This window comes from Triticum aestivum, chromosome 6D (genome assembly GCF_018294505.1).
Source record: "Triticum aestivum cultivar Chinese Spring chromosome 6D, IWGSC CS RefSeq v2.1, whole genome shotgun sequence".
In the NCBI taxonomy this organism is placed as follows: domain Eukaryota; kingdom Viridiplantae; phylum Streptophyta; class Magnoliopsida; order Poales; family Poaceae; genus Triticum; species Triticum aestivum.
In genome coordinates this window covers 435,704,886-435,715,833 of record NC_057811.1, presented here as the reverse complement: position 1 = coordinate 435,715,833, position 10,948 = coordinate 435,704,886, and the positions used below count along the sequence as shown (strand labels likewise).

Below are 10,948 nucleotides of genomic sequence, written 5' to 3'. Positions count from 1 at the left end.
AGAAATCTTCTATGCCAACAACCGTGTTCGCGGGCATCAAAGTAGAGGCCCAAAATTGGGTCTTGGTCGGGGCTAAACACTTGGGATCATTGATGCCGCGAGAGTAGCTCTGTTTTCTTTCATTTGTGGAGGAGTAATGACCCTCTTGTGACCTGGTTACTCTCTTCTTCTTTATTAATGAGATGAGGCAAAGCTTTTGCCTCCGTTTAAAAAAAAATCAGCTAATTGGATACGAACACGTGCATAGTTTGGAAAAATAGGGGATATACGCTTCATGGGTGGCTGCAACGATTATTATTAGATTCGGGACATTCCTTCTGATTGTACATGGGTTGCATGGTTGCTGTCTGATTTGCCTACGTCCTTGGCAGTGTTCTGTTTGGCTTTTATCTCTGCATGCATGCGGTAGTCTGCTTCCTTTGCTGTTTGGATTACACTTTGCATGCGGTGGTCTTGTTCTTCGCCCGTTGGTTTGCTTTAAAAAATTGGTTTGCATGTGTTGGTCAAAGATTGTTTGCATGTCGAGAGAGAGGCCCTAGTTAAGAACGCGGTGCTTATGCGTATCATCTACTCATCTTGTCGACCAAACAAAAGAAAAAACATCATACACTGCTAGTGATACAACGCTAACAATCTGCATACGGTCACCATTAATGGTAAAATCTAGTATGTAAGCCAAAAAAAAAAATCACCGGAAGAGAAAGACCCCAGCTAAGAGCACATTATTATCTGCGTACTCACCTTGACAAAACAAAAAAATTTAGCTGATGGGATTTGTGTGAGTAGTGCATGAAACTTTTCCGTTCTAGTCTAGTAATCCTGCTAAATAGATCAGAAAGAAGGCGTCTGGGAAAATCAATAACACTTTGCGGGCGGTAGCTTGCTTCGGCCATGGAGTCCTGAGCCATAGGTCGCAGGGCACGCGCTTCGGCCATGGAGTCCTGAGCCAGCGCACAGACAGAATAGCTTCTTCGGGAATGGAGGTCGGCTAGCTAAGCCTTCCACTAACCAGACCCTTTTTCGCTCGCCCGTTTTAAATTCCCACACCCCACACGCACGAACACCGCAAAGAGCAATGCGCGAGCCAAACGAACGCCCTGCCTCACCTCACCTCACACACCACCAAGGGAAGGGAAGAAGAGAGAAGGCGTCGAAAGACAACAAAGAACACAGACGCCGCCGGGAGGAAAGCGTGGCGTGGGAGGAAGGAGCAGCAGCCTGTAGGCAATGGGCAACAGCGTCGGCGGCCGGCGTAATGGCGCCAAGGAGACACAACTGGACGGCACCGCCTTCCGCCGGCGTACACGGGCGCGATGCTGCGCAACCACCCGGGCTTCCAGCTGCTCGAGTCCGAGCAGGTCAAGCAGCTCGGCGTCCGCGCACACCCGCTCGAGCACGACGTGCTGCTCCGGCCAGGGCGGCACTACTTCCTCGTCGCGCTGCCCCGGCCCACCGTGCCCCCGCGCGGCGCGTGGTCCGGCGCACTCCATGTTGACGGCGAGAGAAGTCGCTCATGTTTACGCGCCGCTCCACCTCCGGCGACCGACCTCTCCTGCCAAACTGCGCCGGCCTCCCCGCTCTCCGCCGCCTCCGAGGGCGGGCCAGTTCAGCCCTGGATGCGCCTGAAGAGGTAGAATCCAGGCGTCAAGGAGCCGCGCGGGAAGGCGAGCGAGGAGGCCTGTGCAGGTCCATTGATTGCACGCTCAGCGGCCTATTTATAGCCGAAGAATGGCTCCAGAAATTTCGCAGCAAGCAGCGTCGAGAAACATCGAGGACGAACGATTTTAGTGGCGATGGACTTCCATATCACACGCAAATCTGCATGCAAACACGTGGTCCCATCACGTGTCCGGTCCACATGCAGCAGCCAACAAATCAGGATCTCAACTAAAGAAGGCAGTGCATGCAACCACAACTCTACACATGCACGTAACGAACTCGTCCACCCCGACAGGATCGTGGGCAAAATCGCTATGCACACCCAACGAAAAACAAATCACGTTCAAAAAATTTAGGCTGGGAAACTAAACTCACAGTGAATTTCTACACCCCCCATCCCAAACAAAATACACGTGCCTGCGAGCCACACACTTTGAAGTCACTTTCAAACAAGTGGTGAAACCTGGAAGGGTAAACTTCGTTAGATATAGTGGCTTGGTTATCCAGAGCCCTCCTCGTGGGGAACGGCCCTACTGCTGCACGCCAACGGCGCATGGGCCGCAGATCCACCATCAAAACGGCGCATGGCTCTTGTCTCCTCGGCCGTCTCTCTTCCAACTTTCCCGGAGGATGGATGGATGACAGTGGTATGGAAGCGATGATTGATTTCCCAAAAAAGGAGATGCCGAGAAAGTTAGGCTGGTTGGTGCAGGGATTAGATGATGAGACTGCTCAAATATATACTCTATATCGTTTGGTTCAGATTTTATTTTGAGATTTTTTTTCTTTTGAAGTTGCAGATGTGCATGGGAAATGTTGAGGAGATTTGCGGGACCAAAGCGGGCATATATGGTACTAATGCATGTAGTCCCTGACCCAGTCATGTCCAACCAATCATTTGTTGCGAGTGTGTTTATAAGAAGCATTCATATGTCTATTGGTGCAGAAAGCCAAATTGTACGGTCGTCCTCAGATACTTAACTACTTTCTCGATTCCTATCTGGAATTCCCGCCAAGAAGTTAACAGGAGCACACATATGCAAATATTATCTGCATGCGTCTGCAAGAAAGCAAAGTTATTCGATCACTACCATAACATGCAGGTGTTGGCATGCATTTGCCACACAGCTAACACAATACTAGATGAAGCTGCCGGGCTTGTTCACAAGAGGAACAATTGATCTTATCCGGAGGGAATCGCGGCTAGGGCTAGCATTCTGCTTTTGTAAAGCGATCTGTTATAGAAACAGGAGATTTTTATTTTTTATTTAGAAAAGAAGGACGACCCCGGGCCTCTGCATCTCGACGATGCATGCAATCACTTTATTAATTATTCACACAAGACCTTACAATGTCATACAACAGGTCACCGTTTAGACAACATCTGTCGCTACTCCTATCCAGTTGATGTAGGGATGCCGATAGTCTGCGCCTAATACCAAACAGACCTCGCAGCCAAAGTTAATATCTAAGACCTGAGGTCCCAACCAGGACGTCTGCCGGGTATAGGGCACCCACCAGTCCAGCGCACTCCTCAACCAGGACGCCTGCCGGGTATGAGGCCGCCGCAGCCACCTGCCACCAATCTATCTTCAGTGCTGCACTGCTGCATTTACCTTGCCCGGTCTAGCTGTCGTCGACGCCACCACGACGCCAGACAACGCCACCATCCCGCGCTCGTCCATCATCACACGCCCACCGGCGAGACCCCGCTGCTCCATGCCGCTGAGACCCGCCGTTGTCGACGCGCCAGATGCCACGCCGCTCCTCCGACGCGAAACACCACCTGTTGCCACTGGTCCCATCCCCTCCGCCTGCAGTTCCTCAAACCGAGCACCCAAACGCCCCAGACGGCGCCTCCAAGAAGGGTACGACACACACAGTGCCGCCGCCGCCCAATCTAAGGAGATTTAGGGTTTTTAACCGGGCATGGGATCGGGGTGGAGGGCAGGGACCTCGACGGCGCCTGCAAGGAGGAGAACGGCGACCCTGGTCGTCTCCACCGTCGGGATGAATGAGTCATTCAGAGTTTCCTCCGGTCCGATGTCACCTCTACCAGCCCCCGCGAACACTAGTGCAGAACCGGGCTTTAGCGCCGGTTCGTAAGGGCCTTTAGTGCCGGTTCTGCAACCGGCACTAAAGAGTGGAGACTAAAGCCCCCCCCCTTACTACCGGTTCGGCACGAACAGGCGCTAAAGTGCCACCACGTGGCACGAGCCAGGCCCGGGTGCTGGTAGACCATTAGTACCGGTTGGTAGCACCAACCGGTACTAAATGTTGGGGGGGGGGGGGTTTGGTTTTAATTTTTATTTTTCCATTAATTTTGTGATTTCCATTTAATTCTTTTTTTTGCTGGTATTTTACGATACTACATATTGTACACGTTATGCATATATATAAATCGTAGAACCGATCATATATATATAATCGAATGTCTCACAACCACCATTAATTATTCACACATACACATGTATATATTTACAATTTCTCCTACATGTTGCCTTGGTGCCTTCGGAGCACGATGACAAGTGTTTCATGGGGGCGGTAGCGGGTAATAGTATTCTCCTTTGGGATCTATGACCTGGTCGAGCAAAAATCCCACTATTTCTCTTGAAGTGCTCGTATGCGCTCTATTGGTAGGAGCTGGTCCCGCACATCTTTGAACTGTTAAGAAGGAGATCAATATGCATGTGTATTAGTTGTGCGACTAGATATCGACAATCATGTAAGATTTGTGAATAGTATTCTGGCAAATGTACCCAGTCCTGTCTATCAGATCTGCTCCTTTCGGACGCCATCATGCGAATGTTCTCGCAAACGTAGTATGCACACACTTCAGTCTCCGGCGCCTGCTTTAGGGCCTTTACGAGAATAGAATTTAATCAGATAATAATTAATCAAGCATGTTAATTAATTAATGGTATTAAAACAAGAATTAAAGAGATGGTAGCTAGCTAGCTAGTACTACTTAATTACTTACCTTGGGTCGATACCAACATAGCTTTTGTCGCCATTTTCCTGGAGTCACCTTGATGTACTTTGCCCAAGCCCTGCCCGCCGGCAAAGAAAATTAATAAAGGGGTTATTAAAAAAGTTCATATCAGGAAATGACGAACTAAATAGGCCGAGATATAGTTAATAATGATTGAAATAACCTGTCGACTATCCCCTTCACGATGCTGTAGTCACTATCTTTTTTAAGTAGTGAGTCCAGTACTTCGACTTTTCCTTCGTCAACTTTAATGTCTAACAAGATCCAGTGGAAGCTGCATGCGCATACGTTTGCATGTATAAATTAAGCGGGCATGTGCATAACACTAATCAACTATAACCCTAAACCCTATACACTTATTAACATCTAGCTAGTAAGCAAAAACAGAATTTGTAGTACAAGACAGTGTGACTCACTCGAAGTTGTAAGGAAGTAGTATATCTTCATTGCTATTGAGGCGCTTCAAGAACTCTACCATGTTTTTTCTACATCTTGTCTACACCATTCCAATTTCCATGTGTATTCATTAACGGTATTTGGGTCAATGAACCCAATGCCATAGCGTCCAGCTTTTTCCATTTCATACATCTTCATCCTGCATAATACCACAGAAAAGAATAAATAGTGAGGATATATAATTATAGGTAATTAATGATCAATCAATGAGCACTAGAGCTAGCTTGAGACTTAAATTACAAAAAGAAATCACTTACAGACAATAGCAACTGACGATAGATTTGTCGAGTGCATCTTGATTGAATAACTGAAATAGTTCTGAATACTCAACGGACAGAGCTTTCTTATTGAAGTAATGATCTTCCTCGACTTGCACCATGAGGGACTCTCGATTGGAAATCTTGGTAATTTTCATGTACCAATCATGCAATTCATACATTCTCGTTGGGATGTTCTTAACCTCCTTGGGCTCGACCAAAGGTTGGCCCCGGACATATTTCTGTTTTATTTCCTCCTCTCTAAGCGGAGACATGGGCTCGATATCAAGGAGTTGTCCAACAGTGATCTTGATCATTTCAGCCTGCATTATATGCTGCTCGGTTATTACCACATCGCCCTGCTCGGGAACGTAAACGGTTTGCCCACAATAATATTGGACGCGCGTACTCTCATGTGTTGTTGGCACAACAAGCGGGGGGGGGGGGTCGATTGCGCCGCCTGTTCTCCCAGCTGGGGAACGGTTTTCCCGCATTTTTTGACAGCTGCTTGTTGGCTCGAGCTCGAGCTCGCTTCTTTCTGTAGTCATGCTCGATGTGCCTTCCTGATTTGGCGCTCATAGTTTGAGTCAACAGGCTTGGGAGCTGGTGGTCTAGCCATACGAATGAAGTGGTCAATCTTTTCCTCAGGCACTTTCTCCTTCGGCGGCGTTGCTGGTTTCGGTCCAAAATGAGCGTCCACTTCGGCCCGCACTATTGCATCGTTTTGCTCCTCGGTCATGTCGTAAGGCCTCGGAGGAAGAGGAGCGAGGCTGCTTGGACCATATTTATATCGCTTGTCTCCGCCTGTACTTCCTGTACTACCTCGACTCGTACCGCTACGCACCATAGCTGCGTCGTGTCTCTTCTGCGATTGCTTAGGCGGCGGAGACAGCTGACGTGGCTTAGTTGGAGTAGGAGGAGTGGCCTGACGCTGTGCCGGACTTAAAGCAGGAGGTGTGGCCTGACGCTGTGCCGGACTTGAAGCAGGAGGTGTGGCCTGACACGGTGTCGGACTTGAAACAGGAGGAGTGGCCTGACGCTGTGCCGGACTTGAAGCAGGAGTCTGCTCACGCGTTCATGGACTTGGAGGAGCGGGAGTCTGCTAACACGGTGGCGGACTTCGAGGAGGAGTCGGCAGACACGGTGTCGGTGGACTTCGAAAGATGATGCAATCCTTTCTCCATAGGATGATACGATGTATGGCCTCTCCCAGTGTGTGCTCGTCGTCACCTCCAGGAATGTCAAGCTCTAGCCCCGAATATGGGTCCACCACCTCATCAACCAAGACACGAGCATTGCCCGCTGGAATCGGGGCGCAATGGAAGGTTGCTTCGGGTGTAACTGTAAAAGCAATGGCGTCCGCCACCTTCATGGATATGTTCTTCATTTTTGAAGTGTAGCTCACAGTTAGTGTTCTCTATGATGTCATCCACAGGGTATGTATCCAGTAGTGAGTCGCCCGGGGCGGAACCAACGCTGCTTCTCGGCATGGATGGGACGGTACTATCCAATGCTGGATGATCATCCGCTTGCTGCTGCCGCTGCTGAGACCCCCTTTCCTGGCTAAGTGAGTCGATCTGCTGCTGCTGCTGGAATTTGAGTGCCAAGTCCGAGTGCCTTGCTTCTAGGCCTTGAAGGCGTTCCGCGTCCTGCTTCCTCTGCTCCTCCTCTAGCTTCCTCTTCTTCTCCTCCTCCATCTTCTTTCTTGCACGGGTCCTGTAGTCGTCGTTCCATTCTGAAAAGCCCTCATACTAGGGAATAACGCCCTTGCCTCGTGTTCTTCCTGGGTGTTCAGGATTTCCCACACGAACGCCACCAAAGGAGATCAGGGTCGACGACGGGACCCGAGGCCGGGTTCCTCACCAAGCGGCGCGCCCCTTCAGGTAGCACCTCCCAGTGCCAGCCTGGCGGAGCCCAATGCCGGACATGGGTCAGCCGGACGTCGTCGCGAACGGGTCGACGACGAGGATGCGGGCCGGGCATCGTCGAGAACAAATACTATATACCCGTAAAAAGTAACATTTTTTAAAATGATTGGATTGTGATAACTAAAATTCTATATGCAAATTCTAACAATTTGACATTAATCTAATTCATCTAACTAAAACTAATTCTAAAATTTCTAACATTTCTATATATATAACTAACATTTCTATAACATTTCTCATATTTCTATAACTAAAAAACAGAAAAATTGCTAACATTTCTATAAATATTTCTATAACTTAAAAACAGAAAAATTTATAACATTTCTATATAACTAACATTTCTATAACATTTCTAATATTTCTATAACTAAAAAACATGAAAATTTCTAACATTTCTATAACTAAAAAACAGAAAAAATTTATAACTAAAAAACTAAAAAACAATGTGTGTGTGTGTGTGGACATGGCGGCCGGGGCAGGAGCTCACCGGCGAGGTGAGGCAACGGGGGGCGGCGACGACGGGGATGGGGACGGGGCGGTGACGGGCCGGGCGGGGACGACGGGGCGGGGCGCGGCGACGACGGGGACGGGGACGGGGCGGCGACGGGGATGGCCGGGGCGGCGACGACGGGGATGGGGCGGCGACGACGGGGACGGGGCGGCGACGGGGGCGTCGACGAGGGGTGGCGACGGGGGCGGCGACGGGGAGCGGTGGGCGACGGGGCAGAGGAGAAGAAGCAGATGAGAAACTAAATTTTTTGCAGTGTTTTCTTCTATAGGATGGGCCTTTAGTACCGGTTGGAGCGACCAACCGGTACTAAAGGTCAATTTTGGCCAGGCCAAGCGGCGGGAAGCGCCCACCTTTAGTACCGGGTGGTGGCTCCAACCGATACTAAATACCCTCCCTTTAATACCGGTTTGAGCCAGCACCCGGTACTAAAGGTGGTGCGCTGGCACAGGTGCGGTGCGTCATGTTTAGTCCCACCTCGCTAGCCGAGGGGCGTCCGCACTGGTTTATAAGCCCCAGTGCGGTAGCTCTCTCGAGCTCCTCTCCAAAGCAGGCCTACTGGGCTTAAATGTTCTGTGCTACCCTGTGGGCCTACTGGGCCTTTGCGGGCCTGCATCCTGGCCCAACAACAGGTTGGGTTTCTAGTCGTATGCAGGCCGCTGTGGCGCAGTAGGCGGGCTTTTTTATTTTCTTATTTTTTTGCTTTATTTATTTTTGTTTTATTTATTTTTGAGTTGTTTTTTGCTGTATTTAGAGTTTCTTTGTGAATATTTTTGCTTTAGGTACAAAAAATTACAAACTTTCTATTAGTGCCGGTAGTTTACAAATTTGAATAGTTTACATTTTGAATTATTTGAAATTTGTGTGAATCACTAGTTTGTGAATAACTTAACTTTGAAAATAGATTTTTCAGTGATTCTTTTTCCTTATGTTTAATATTAGTGTGTTTTATCATTATATTCGATTTGGTAATGCTTAGGTTATTTAAAAAAATGAAATGCCTTTGTAACGGATGAGTTTTCGTCCGAAACCCTGATACTTCGAAAGAGATTGTCCATTTTGTACACAAAGTGCATCCAGTTTTTGCGGTAACCCTCTCTACTTTTTTGCACATGCTATGTGGGTGAAATTATGATACCATGCCAACTTTCAACCTTTTCTGAGTTCATTTGAAATGCTTTTATATTTCAGGGTCATTTAGCTGGAAAAAAAATCAGTAAATGGATGAAAGAATTTGTTTGCACATAAAATTTCTCCGCGTTTCAAATGCCAAAACACATAACTACCCTAACTATTACAGAGATTCCCTCCTGGGTGTGAAACACAAAAGAAAGTGATGATAGTGAAGCCGATCACATCCCAGATCTTTAGGTGTGAAACTTTTTCTTCGCGTGTGTCCCTTTGCGCCGTAGCCATGGAAAATTTTCATCATTTAACTGGATGCTCGGATCAATATTCACTGTGAATGGAGCAATTTCATCAAAATTTTCATAATCTTCTGACATGTCTGTCTTGTCATCCACTCCCACGATGTTTCTCTTCCCAGAAAGAACTATGTGGCGCTTTGGCTCATCGTATGATGCATTCGCTTCCTTTTCTTTTCTTTTTCTCGGCTTGGTAGACATATCCTTCACATAGAAAACTTGTGCCACATCATTAGCTAGGATGAATGGTTCGTCTGCATACGCAAGATTGTTGAGATCCACTGTTGTCATTCCATACTGCGGGTCTTCCGTTACCCCGCCTCGTGTCATATTGACCCATTTGCACCGAAACAAAGGGACCTTCAAACCACGTCCATAGTCAAGTTCCCATATCTCCTCTATGTAACCATAATATGTTTCCTTTCCCGTCTTGGTTGTTGCATCAAAGCGGACACCACTGTTTTGGTTGGTGCTCTTCTTATCTTGGGCGATCGTGTAAAATGTATTACCATTTATCTCGTACCCTTTGAAAGTCATTATATTCGAAGATGGTAACTGGGACAGCGAGTACAGGTCATCTTCAATAGAGGCGTCATGCATAGTACGTGTCTGCAACCAGCCGGCGAAACTCCAGGTTTGTTCACGTGTAATCCAGTCATCAGACCGCTCCGGCTGTTTGGAGCGTAGAAAATGCTTGTGTTCGTCCATATATGGAGCCACCAAGGCGGAATTCTGTAGAACTGTGTAGTGTGCTTCAGTGAGAGAATATCCGTCCATACATATTTTTTGATTCCCTCCTAGCATGCCTTTTCCATCCAGTCTGCCCTTATGCCGTGATTCAGGAACACCAATCGGCTTAAGGTCAGGAATAAAGTCAATACAAAACTCAATGACCTCCTCATTTTCATGGCCCTTGGAGATGCTTCCTTCTGGCCTAGCACGGTATGAACATATTTCTTTAAGACTCCCATGAACCTCTCAAAGGGGAACATATTGTGTAGAAATACAGGACCCAAAACGTTAATCTCTTCACATAGGTGAACTAGGACGTGCGTCATGATGTTGAAGAAGGATGGTGGGAACACCAACTCGAAACTGGCAAGACATTGCACCAAATCATTCTCTAACCTTGGTATGATTTCTGGATCGATTACCTTCTGAGAGATTGCATTGAGGAATGCACATAGCTTCACAATGGCTAATCGAACGTTATCCGGTAGAAGCCCCCTCAATGCAACCGGAAGCAGTTGCGTCATAATCACGTGGCAGTCATGAGACTTTAGGTTCTGGAACTTTTTCTCTGCCATGTTTATTATTCCCTTTATATTCGACGAGAAGCCAGACGGTACCTTAATGCTGAGCAGGCATTCAAAGAAGATTTCCTTCTCTTCTTTGGTAAGAGCGTAGCTGGCATGACCCTGATGTATGCCGTCTTTTCCATGCATACGTTGCTGGTCCTCCCGTGCCTCAGGTATATCTCTTGTCTTCCCATACACGCCCAAGAAGCCAAGCAGAGTCACGCAAAGATTCTTCGTCATGTGCATCACGTCGATTGCAGAGCGGACCTCTAGGTCTTTCCAATAGGGCAGGTCCCAAAATATAGATTTCTTCTTCCACACGGGTGCGCGTCCGTCAGCGTCATTCGGAACAGGTTGTCCGCCAGGACCCTTTCCAAAGACTACCTTCAAATCCTTGACCATATCATGTACATCAGCACCAGTACG

General features: G+C 47.9%; 1 pseudogene; it reads left to right on the top strand.

Moving 5' to 3' along the window:
* Positions 1-955: 955 nt before the first annotated feature.
* Positions 956-1,675, top strand: LOC123141865 (uncharacterized protein At1g66480-like; annotated as a pseudogene).
* The last annotated feature ends 9,273 nt before the right edge of the window (positions 1,676-10,948 follow it).